This window comes from Marmota marmota, unplaced genomic scaffold (assembly GCF_001458135.2).
Source record: "Marmota marmota marmota unplaced genomic scaffold, marMar, whole genome shotgun sequence".
Taxonomy (NCBI): Eukaryota; Metazoa; Chordata; class Mammalia; order Rodentia; family Sciuridae; genus Marmota; species Marmota marmota.
Window position 1 is genome coordinate 22,220 of NW_026009187.1, and position 10,032 is coordinate 32,251.

The 10,032-nt window shown below is 37.3% G+C and overlaps 1 pseudogene; it reads left to right on the forward strand.

The window, feature by feature from the left end:
* The first annotated feature begins 146 nt into the window (after positions 1-146).
* On the forward strand, positions 147-1,522 carry LOC107133817 (annotated as a pseudogene).
* The last annotated feature ends 8,510 nt before the right edge of the window (positions 1,523-10,032 follow it).

A 10,032-nucleotide genomic window follows, 5' to 3' on the forward strand; every position in this document is an offset into this window, starting at 1 on the left:
CCCCCCCCATCCCCAACAGTGCAGCAGCATGGGAGGTGGAGCATGGAAACACTTGTTCTATGACAATGGGTCGCAGAGCGGCCTACAGGTGGCGCCAGTGGCAGCAGCAGCAACTTAGTGTCCCCAGGCCACTTGTTCCCCTGGCTGCCAGACTGTGGCAGTTGGCACCAAGATGAAAAAGTGTGCGCTGAGGCTGAGCCAGAGCAAGCAGGGTAGTGGAGGCACCAATGGCCACCCTGCACACAGATGGCCCCCCAGCCAGGCGCCCCTCTCCCCATGGCCTGCTTTCCTCGCCCGACTGGGAGCTGCTCAGGCTCCCCTCTCCTGAGCTCCAGCGCCTCATTACACAGTCCAAGGGGCTGGTCACCACCACCCTGATGAGCATGCAGTTCCTCTACCCTAATGTGGCAGCCAGTGAGGAGCAGGAGTTCACCAAGGACTTTGTCAAGGCCCTGGAGGATTTGCACAAGCAGAACCAGCTAGGCGTGGGTACAGCGGCTGCTGGCCACAGAAGGACCCCGCTGGCATGGAATCTGCGCAGCACTTTCCGCGGCTGCGACTGAGGCAGCGGTCTACGGGAACCTGAGCAGCTACTCCGGTGGCGCTGGGGATGCTGGGGGCATTGCGATGGTCGCCTTAGCCACCGAGCCTGTTCTGACTCAAGGAAGAGCCACAGACAGTGTCTGACTTGCCAAACTTTGGGGAGAGCCGGGGATGTCGCCCATCCACATGGACGCTCAGGATTGCATCAAGGTGGAGCGCAAGCGGCTGCTCAACTGCATCACAGCCTCCAAGTGCCGCAACTGCAAGTTGGAGCGCACCTTGCGGGCCTGGAGGAGAAAGTGAAGACGTCCAAGAGCCAGAACACGGAGCTGGCGCTGGCAGCTCAAACAGAAAGTCCTCGGCCACGTCAGCAGTGGCTGCCAGCTGCTGCCCCTTCACCAGGCCCCTGAATATTGAGCCCCAGCACCAGGCGCATGCGCAGATCCCCCCTTGAGGGGCGGGCTCATGGGGCCGGGGTGGGTGCCCCCGACTTGGAGAGCGTGCAGCCCTGGAGACCCCCTCTGGGATGGTGCCCAGGTCTTGGAGAGGGCACGGTCCCCAGGGATATCCCCGTGGGTGCCAACAACTCAAGAGAGGGCGCCCTGGACTTCGACAAGCTGGACCCCCTGCTCATGGGGTGGGGCAAGCGCATGACCCCCTCACCCTATCGCGCTGCCTCTGTTCCCAGTGATGCTGTCCTGTGTTGCACAAACCCAAGCGCTGTGGCGCCCCTTCGTACATCTACACATCGCTGTGGAAGGGGGCTCTGTGGGGAGCAGCCTCCAGCCTGATTTTTCTTTCTTTCTTTCTTTTTTTTTTTTTTTTTTTTTGCCTTTGGAAGAGAGAAGAACAGAATGTTTGATTCTGCCCTATTTATGTTTCTACTCTGGAACAAACAGTTGTGTATGCGTGTGTGTTTCCTTGTGTTGGTTTTTTTAAAGAAATGGGAAGAAGAAAAAAAATACTATGCCTTTTCCTCTCTCTCTGGCTATCCCCTTCAGTCCTTCCAACACCCCTCCCCCCTGCCCTTTTTGTTCTTTTGTTTTTGTTTTGCTAGAAGTCCACATTCCTCTTGGTAATCCTTTGTTCACTCTCTCCCAGTTTTCTGTTTTATGTAAAGTCTCCCTATGCAAAAAAAAAAAAAGAAAGAAAGAAAGAAAGAATAAGTTTACCTTGTGTTTACCATAGACAGCTTTTATATTTGATAGTGTTAAGATATATTTCTACTATACATAGTTTTCTAGTGTTTTGACCATGTATTTAGTCAAATGCTTTTTCTGCATTTATTGAGATAATTTTCTGATTCTTGTCTTTATATCTATTTACTTAAAAAATATGTTTATTGATTTCCATGTGTTGAGCCAACCCTTTATCCCTGGGACAAACCCCACTGATCATGTTAATATGATTTTGTATGCTGTTTGCCATAATTTTATTAAGAATTATTACATCTCTGTTCCTCAGGAATACTGATCTGAAATGTTCTTTCATTGATGTATCTTTATCTGGTTTTTGGTCAGGTTGATATTAGTTTCACAGAATGAGGTTAGAAGGTTTTGCTATTGTTTACTTCATAAAATAATTTTAGAAGAATTGATGTTCATTCTTTTTTCAACTTCTTGTAGAACTGGGCTGAGAATTCCTCTGATACTGGGTTTTTCTTAGTTGTTAGGCTTGTGATAAACCCTGGCTTGGGAGAATTAATGTAATACACTCAAGACTTCATGCTTTAGAGGAGAAATGCCTACCCTAACATTACACTGCTTTGACAAATCTTAGTCATCAAATAACAATATTTTCTTTAGACATTTTTTGTTTTCCCCAGGAGAAGACTGACACCTCCAAGACTCCTTTCTTTAAACATGTATGTGTGTGTGTGTGTGTGTGTGTATCCAGGGTTTTGTGGTCACTTGGTAAAATTTCATTAAATAACACAGCCATGACTCCAATTTGGGTATTTTACTCAAGGTTTTTAGATACATCTTAAATTTTTGATCCATACGACACTTAAAGTAGCTATAATTTCTATCAGAGTCTCTACATGGAAGTATGAAATGATGGGATAAAATATTTTAACACTCTAACTCTCCAATATTATCAAATGTATTTCTAATGGAATTTAATGTTATTCATACTCTTGACATAATGCTCCTACAATAAATGTAAAAACCTTTGAAGTAAATAAAACATATGAGGATTAGTCAAGGAAAGTGACAGAGCCCCATGAGAGCAGGATGAAGATTATGAAATAATTCTGAATTAAAAGCTAAGTTCCATGAAAAGTGGAATCGACAGTTTTCATGTGTGTATTGGGATAATTATTACACTAAGATATTTAGGGGTTTGTAAAGTAGGAGAATATAAGATACTATTACAGTGTTAAGAAATAGGGAAATAAGAGGAACACTTTCATAAATAGTCATGCTGAATTTAGCTGGAAACCCAAATGTGAACCCTAGAGATGTTTTGTAAGCAACAAAGTTAAGCAAATAGATCATCAGTTCTCTTTCTACTGAGGACAAAGTAGAAGGCAATAGTTTACACACATATTTTTAATAAATTCAATAAAATGCTTCATTTCAAGGGAAACTAATAAACCATGATGTGGTAGAAGGAACTGTCAAGTTCAACTTGTTAAACTGTCTTTGACACATCTATGACCAAGAAGGAAAAAATGACTATTTCTCATGAATAAATTCAGTGATAACAGAAAGTCTTCTCAGATAAATGGCAACACTTTGAATAATGCTGAAATATTCATCAACTCTGGCACCTCTTACAGAATAGTCACTCCATGCCTGAAATACTCATGGGTACAAAGAAGTAGGTACCCAGGGCTTTGAGTCTTCTTCAAGAAAAATTTCCTTTTTTCCCAAGCTTTGACCATCCTGACATCAATGTATGGATGCACATATTTGGGGCAAAGCTGTCCTCTGATGATCCAGTTACCTTTCTCCTTTAAAATTACAAAAATTTCTATAGAAAATGCTTTCTTTACCCGAACACCCAAAGTCTGTTGTCATTCATTGAATGAATTTAAATTGTCTTTGAAAAACATTTTTTTCTTTAAATTTATCAGTGAACAAAATCATCCTTTGATATTTGGGTGAAAAATCAGTGAAAATTTCTTTGAAAGTTTAAATATTTTTCAAGAAAAAACAACTTTAAATTATTATAATCTGCTTTTATTACAGAAAAGTCAGTAATGTGATAGAAAATAACTTGGTTTTTATTGCTGTTGTTGTGCTTTGTTGTTGTTGTTCTGTTCCTAGCAAAACAATGTAAGGCCTCTCACTAGACCCCAGATATGTATGGCTTGTTGTATTAGAAAATAAATTTTTAAAAACCCCAAACTAATGTTCATATGAGTGCGTATACTCTTACAATATATTTTTCAGGTTTTTCAATTGAAAACAACTTAGAGTAATGATACCCAAAATAAATGGATATGCCTCCCATAGAGCTTTATCTTCCAAATGACTAGTTTCTGAAGAGTGAGCTGAGACATCTTCTCTTAGAAAGAAATCAAGGAAGGGATGGAGAATGAGAGATAAGAAGGAAATAAGCAATGAAATGAGGAAGGAAGAAAGTAGACAAGAGAGAATGGAAGGAAGAAATTTGACTAATGGTTTTTCTCATTTGGGAATGGAGACAGGTTAAAGCACCTTATTCCTGAGGGAGCCAGTTTTTCTTCCAATTTCCCCTTTCCGTTGTAGTCCATCTTCTCATTCTCTCACCCCCATCATATTGAATATTTAGCAGATATACATTGTCACTGTGAACCAATCTGTGCTTGAAGATAATTAATTCAACTACTGTACAGTCCAGCTTAGTCATGAGCAGGTAGTTTAAGAACTGTGAAAAAAAAAGGAACCATGGATGCCAATCATGCAGGATTTCCTCTTTCCCATCTAGAAACCAAAATGAGAAGCTCTTTTCTGTTAACCTTGGCTGAGAAATGTAAGGGAAGGTCCTGACTGGCCCTGGTCATGTCCAACTCTACTAAATATTACTGTGAGCATAATGGAACTTGATCTGGACAGAAATGACTCACAGACCCTGTTATCTGTTTCTGGTAGGTTAGTGTTAGTTAGTAACTACCATGACTCAGCAATGCAAGATCTACATGGAAAGGATTAAGTTATTTAAAAAATGGAGAAAAAATATGGAGCTCTCAGTATCACCAAATGCCTACTATTTATCTGATCAATAGGACTGTGTTTCTCAGTAATATCACCCATAATTTATCTGCCCCTTAATGTGTATCAGCACACCTTTTTTACTTGGAGTATCTTTATTTATTTCAACCAGAGATTTATTGAGTAGAAAAAGAAAGTACTCTCATTTTATAGGTAGCATATTGAAAGTGAGGTGGACTTAAAAAAATCTCAGATAATTTTCTCATGTAGTAAAATAAGTTTAGAACATATTTTCCTTAGTATTTAAAGAATTACTACCTATGGAGCAGAGTGATAAATAATCATTTTTTATTGATGTATACACATCTTTTGAATGTAAGGTACTAGTTTATTCACTAAGGGCTTATATTCACTGTTCCCTGAAAAGATAATGAAAATTGTAAACGTAGATTTTCTTGACTTTCTTGTAGGAAAAGACCAGCAACACTTTACAAAAAAATATACAAAAAGAAAGAAAGAAAGAGATAAAGGAAGAAAGAAAGAAAGAAAGAAAGAAAGAAAGAAAGAAAGAAAGATAAAGAAAGAAAGAGAGAGAAAGAAAGAGAGAGAGAGAAAGAAAGGAAGAAAGAAAGAAAGAAAGAAAGAAAGAAAGAAAGAAAGAAAGAAAGAAAAAGAAAGAAAGAAAGAAAGAAAGAAAGAAAGAAAGAAAGAAAGAAAGAAAGAAAGAAAGAAAGAAAGAAAACAAGGTTGTTGGAAATATTTATTCTCAGTACAAATTATATTGTTGAGGGCCAGTCCTAAGGCAGGGCATGTTTGAGGCTAGGAAAATCACCAAGCCTTCTCTCATTGTTTAAATGAACAGACTTTATTTTAAGGAGAGTTATAGATTTACAGGAAAATGAAGCACCTAGTACCATGTTCCCATATGCCTTCCCTTATTCAGAGTTTCCACTATTTTTTCTTTGTATATTACTGAGAAACATTTGATGTAAGCACAAAATCAAAATATTTTGCCAATAGTGATGATATTAAATAATTATTAATGACAATAAATAGTTTAATTATTTATTAAAACACTAATTTTATATTTTTTTAAGCATTGACAAAGAATAATGTCAATTTTCACCATGATGGCATCTTACAGAGTAGATTCACCACGCCAGAAGTCCTTGTTCTTTACCTCTTTAGCATCTTCTACTCCCCCTGATTTCTTGGCAATTTTTAACATTTTTAAGTTTTAACTTTTCCAGAAAGTCATAAATTTGGAATCCCACAAATATGGCATTTCAGACAATATAGTCTTTCTGGAAATATGTATTTATGATGCCTCCATGTGTTTTCATATTTGATAGTAAATTTTATTTTTTTTAAATTTTGAATGACCCTTCAGTGTATGGATGTATCACAGTGTTTACATTAATAACAGGTAAATAACTACTGAAGTCTCTCTTACCTGCTTCCTGTTCTTGGCAATCATGAATGAAGAAGCTGTAGACATTTGTATACGGGTTTTGTGTGGACAAAGTTTTCAGTTCCATTGAATTAATACTGAGAAATATAATTAGTGGGCAATATTAATTGTATATTGTGATTTTTAAGAAGCTACCCAAACTGTCTTCCAGAGTGGCTATCAAATTTTGTTATCCCAACAGCAACATATGAGAGTTCTTCTTGTTCCCCATCTTTGGCAGCTCTTGATATTGTCAGATTTGAAATTTTGTAAATTTTTATAGGTGTGTTTAATTTGTAATTCCTTAATGACATATAATATTCAGCCATCTTTTCCTATGCTTTCCAAAGATACTTTTTTTTAGAAACATGTTTATTTCTTTCATTCAAATTTAAAACAATTTTATTAGGGTAATACTAAAATACAATAAATTGTACATATATAATTCATACTTTGTCAAGATTGGACATACCTATTTACCAGTGTAACAGTGACCATAATCACTGAACATGAATATCAATGGCATCGCCATTTCCACTAGGAAATATATGAAAATCCAAATTTCCTTCAAGAATCATGCAGATTATTTTTGGTCCCCTGTTGTAATTTATATCTCTTACTTCTTCTTCCTACCAGGGGAAAAAAGACAAACCAAACCAAAACATAAAAAACAAAAATAATACGGACTGACTTTGTATTGTAATACATGATACAGTAGATTGTAAATCACACAAATTGACGGTCAGAGCCTTAGTCTGCATAGATGGTGACCTTGGAACAATCAGTCATTCCTCAAACTAAGTGTACTCATCTGTAAGACCAGAAGTCTTCCAATCAGGACTCAAGATACTGGAAAGATAAGGACAAAGTAAATAATGAATCAACAATACTGCCTGACACAGAGAAGGCTCTTGAATTCTGGTATCCAGTGCAACCATTCATGCTTTAGTTTGGTGATGCAGAGTACATGTGGGAGACTATAACTTCATAGTTTCTTTATTTTATTTTATTTTATTTTATTTTATTTGTCCTTTTTAGATATGCATGATGACGGAATATATCTTAGCATATTACACATACATGGAGTATGACTTATTGTATTTAGGATTCTATTTTTGTGGTTCTACATAATGCAGTTACTCTGGTCATGTGTTCAAATACAAGGATAAGGAAGTCATATCCAATTTCATAGTTGATTTCTGTCACCTCTAGCTATAATTGTATAGACTTCAGTGTTTTCAAGATTTTTTTCTTATTGGTGTTATTGAGGTTGAATTCTCATAAGAATGTCCATCAAAAAATAAGTTAAGTAGTGACATTTACAATGTTGTGGTTTAATTACCAAAATTACCTTCTTTTAAACATTTTAATTACTGAAAATAAATTATGTAATCTGTTAATCAACCACTCACTTACATGCCTTCCAAGCCCCTGGCAAACAACTCTCCTTTTTAACTCTATGATTTCCAGTTTTGGATATATAATATAAATGTAGTTATAGCACAGGTAAAATTTCATGTGTGATTTTGTTTACTTTTCTTAATATTTTTGAGATTTTGTTTACATGGTTGCCTGTTTCAGTACTTCATTTTTATGGCAGAGTAATAATATTCATACATATAGATATATGCTATATAGAGATATATATTTGTTTATATGAATACATCTATAGGTATTCATCTATAGGTATAGGTGCTTACTTAGACATGGATACATATAAATACATAGACACATTTTTTTTTATCATTTTTGAAGGAAATTTGAATTTTCATATATTTCCTGGTGGAAATGGCGATGCCATTGATATTCATGTTCAAGTGTTTGAATATCTGTTTTCAGTGAATTTGGAAATATAGCTAGGAATGAAATTGGTAGGTCATGTGGTAATTCTATGTTTAAAATTTTAGCAATCATCAAATTTATTTCTATACCTATTATACCATTTTATATATTTAACAGAAGTGCATGAGGTTTCCCATTTTTCACATGGTGTCCAACACTTCTATTTTTAAAATAATGAAGGTATTCTCTTGTTCATGAAGTACTCTTTCATGTTATTTGTTGGATTTCTGTTGTTCAGGTGTTGTTGTAGTAGTTTTGGTGTATGGAATTGAACCTTAAGGTGGTCCACCAATGAGATACATCTCCTACCTGTTTTATTCACAAAGTCTCACTAAGTTACCCAAGGTTCCCCAAAACTTGCAATACTCTTGCAGTCTCTCTCTCTCTCTCTCTCTCTCTCTCTCTCTCTCTCTCTCTCATTATTGCCTAGTGATTGGCTTTTCTATTCAAGAAGTTTTCCCTGTCTCAGGGTACATGATTAGGAATGGCTCTTTTTTTTCCAGGTATAGAGCCAAAGCCTTTTGTAGTTGGAGACCACCTGATTGAGGCCAAGTGGGAAATTTCACCTGCTGGATAAGCTGCTGACATTCCTGCATTCCAGGTAGGTAATTGTGCACATGTAGTGCTCTGAGCTAGTAACTGGTTAAAACCTGAATAATGAGAAACTTAGAGATTTCTTGAGACTGATTCAAGTTTTCCTTATACAAGTCTCTAATTCAGGGTCTACTTTCTCTGCAACTCTACACCCAACCCTGTTCCATCTCATCTGACCCCACTCCTCCACCAGTATCCTTTCTTTCCTGAATTCCTACAGCATTTAGTATCTCACCCCAGGACTTGGCAAGCCCCCTTAATCTGCTACCGGGTTGATTAGTGTGCATTCACCTCAGCAGTCCAGCTATATCGTTTGGATCCACAGGATGAGTCAACATTGAGCATTTCTTTTATAATTGCCTGCTGATACCTTGTGTTGAATTGACACATAGTAAAGACTCAGCAAACATTGGTTCTTGTTAACGTGTAGGATTCGATTTAAACAAAGGGAACTTGTGATACTCTTTCCCAGAAATGCGAGTTGGGTATCAGAAAATCATAGTTGGTTAATGTTCACCAGCCTGGTATCCAGCATGTACATCTTCATCACCACAGGAAAGAGGGGGTCTAGAAAAAAGACCAGATTCTCAAGAATTTTAATATTTTCCCTTTAGGATGAACTAAGGTGTGTCATGAACTAATCTAGTCTTGTTATATTTTATTGCCTTTTAGAGATGGAAAGTTTTTATGTCACAGATCCAGAAAGGTTGTGTCAATGTCATATTAGCTAGCAAATGGCAGAAATAAGAATTGAGGTACTCACCTTGACACTCAATGCTTTTTCCAACAATTTAGGGCTAGAGTGTGGCAGGAGTTCTAACTCTTGATCTTATGTTTTGGCAATCTTAAGTTAATTTTCTTACAAAGAATATTGTATTGACAACACTGTACTTATTTGTTTAGGCAAATTGAAAACAATGATAACAAGGGCTCTCAGCTTGACTGTTCTTACTGTATTATTTTGAATTCTCCTTTAATCTATTCACTGTGTATATGTAAGTTTTCTCATGTATTATGGGGGATTGCGTCTCCAAATTGATGTGGCTCAGATGACTTTTCTAGATGATAACAGCTTATACCACCAAGTAGGGCATAGCAGTACATAGCTGACCACCACTGATAAAAACACAGATCCTGGGACATCCAGTAAATGCCATCTATCACCTGAACTAAGAAAGTTCCATAAAGATTAGCTTTAACCCTTCATTTGAATGAAGCATCTGATTCAAACTAAGAGTCTAAATATACTAACGGCTCATGAATTTGCTGCTACCATTTCGGGGAGTATGGTATCACACACTTGGTTTCCACCAAGTGAAGCCATAGTTGTGTGCTCTAAACAAGCTTTCAGAACTTCAAACTGGTGTTAAGGTGACTTGATTAAGGAAGAGATTGCAGACCCAGCCAATGCAGTTCTATTCAAGCTGCCTGGGTCATCTTTTAATAAGGCCTGTACTGTTGGGT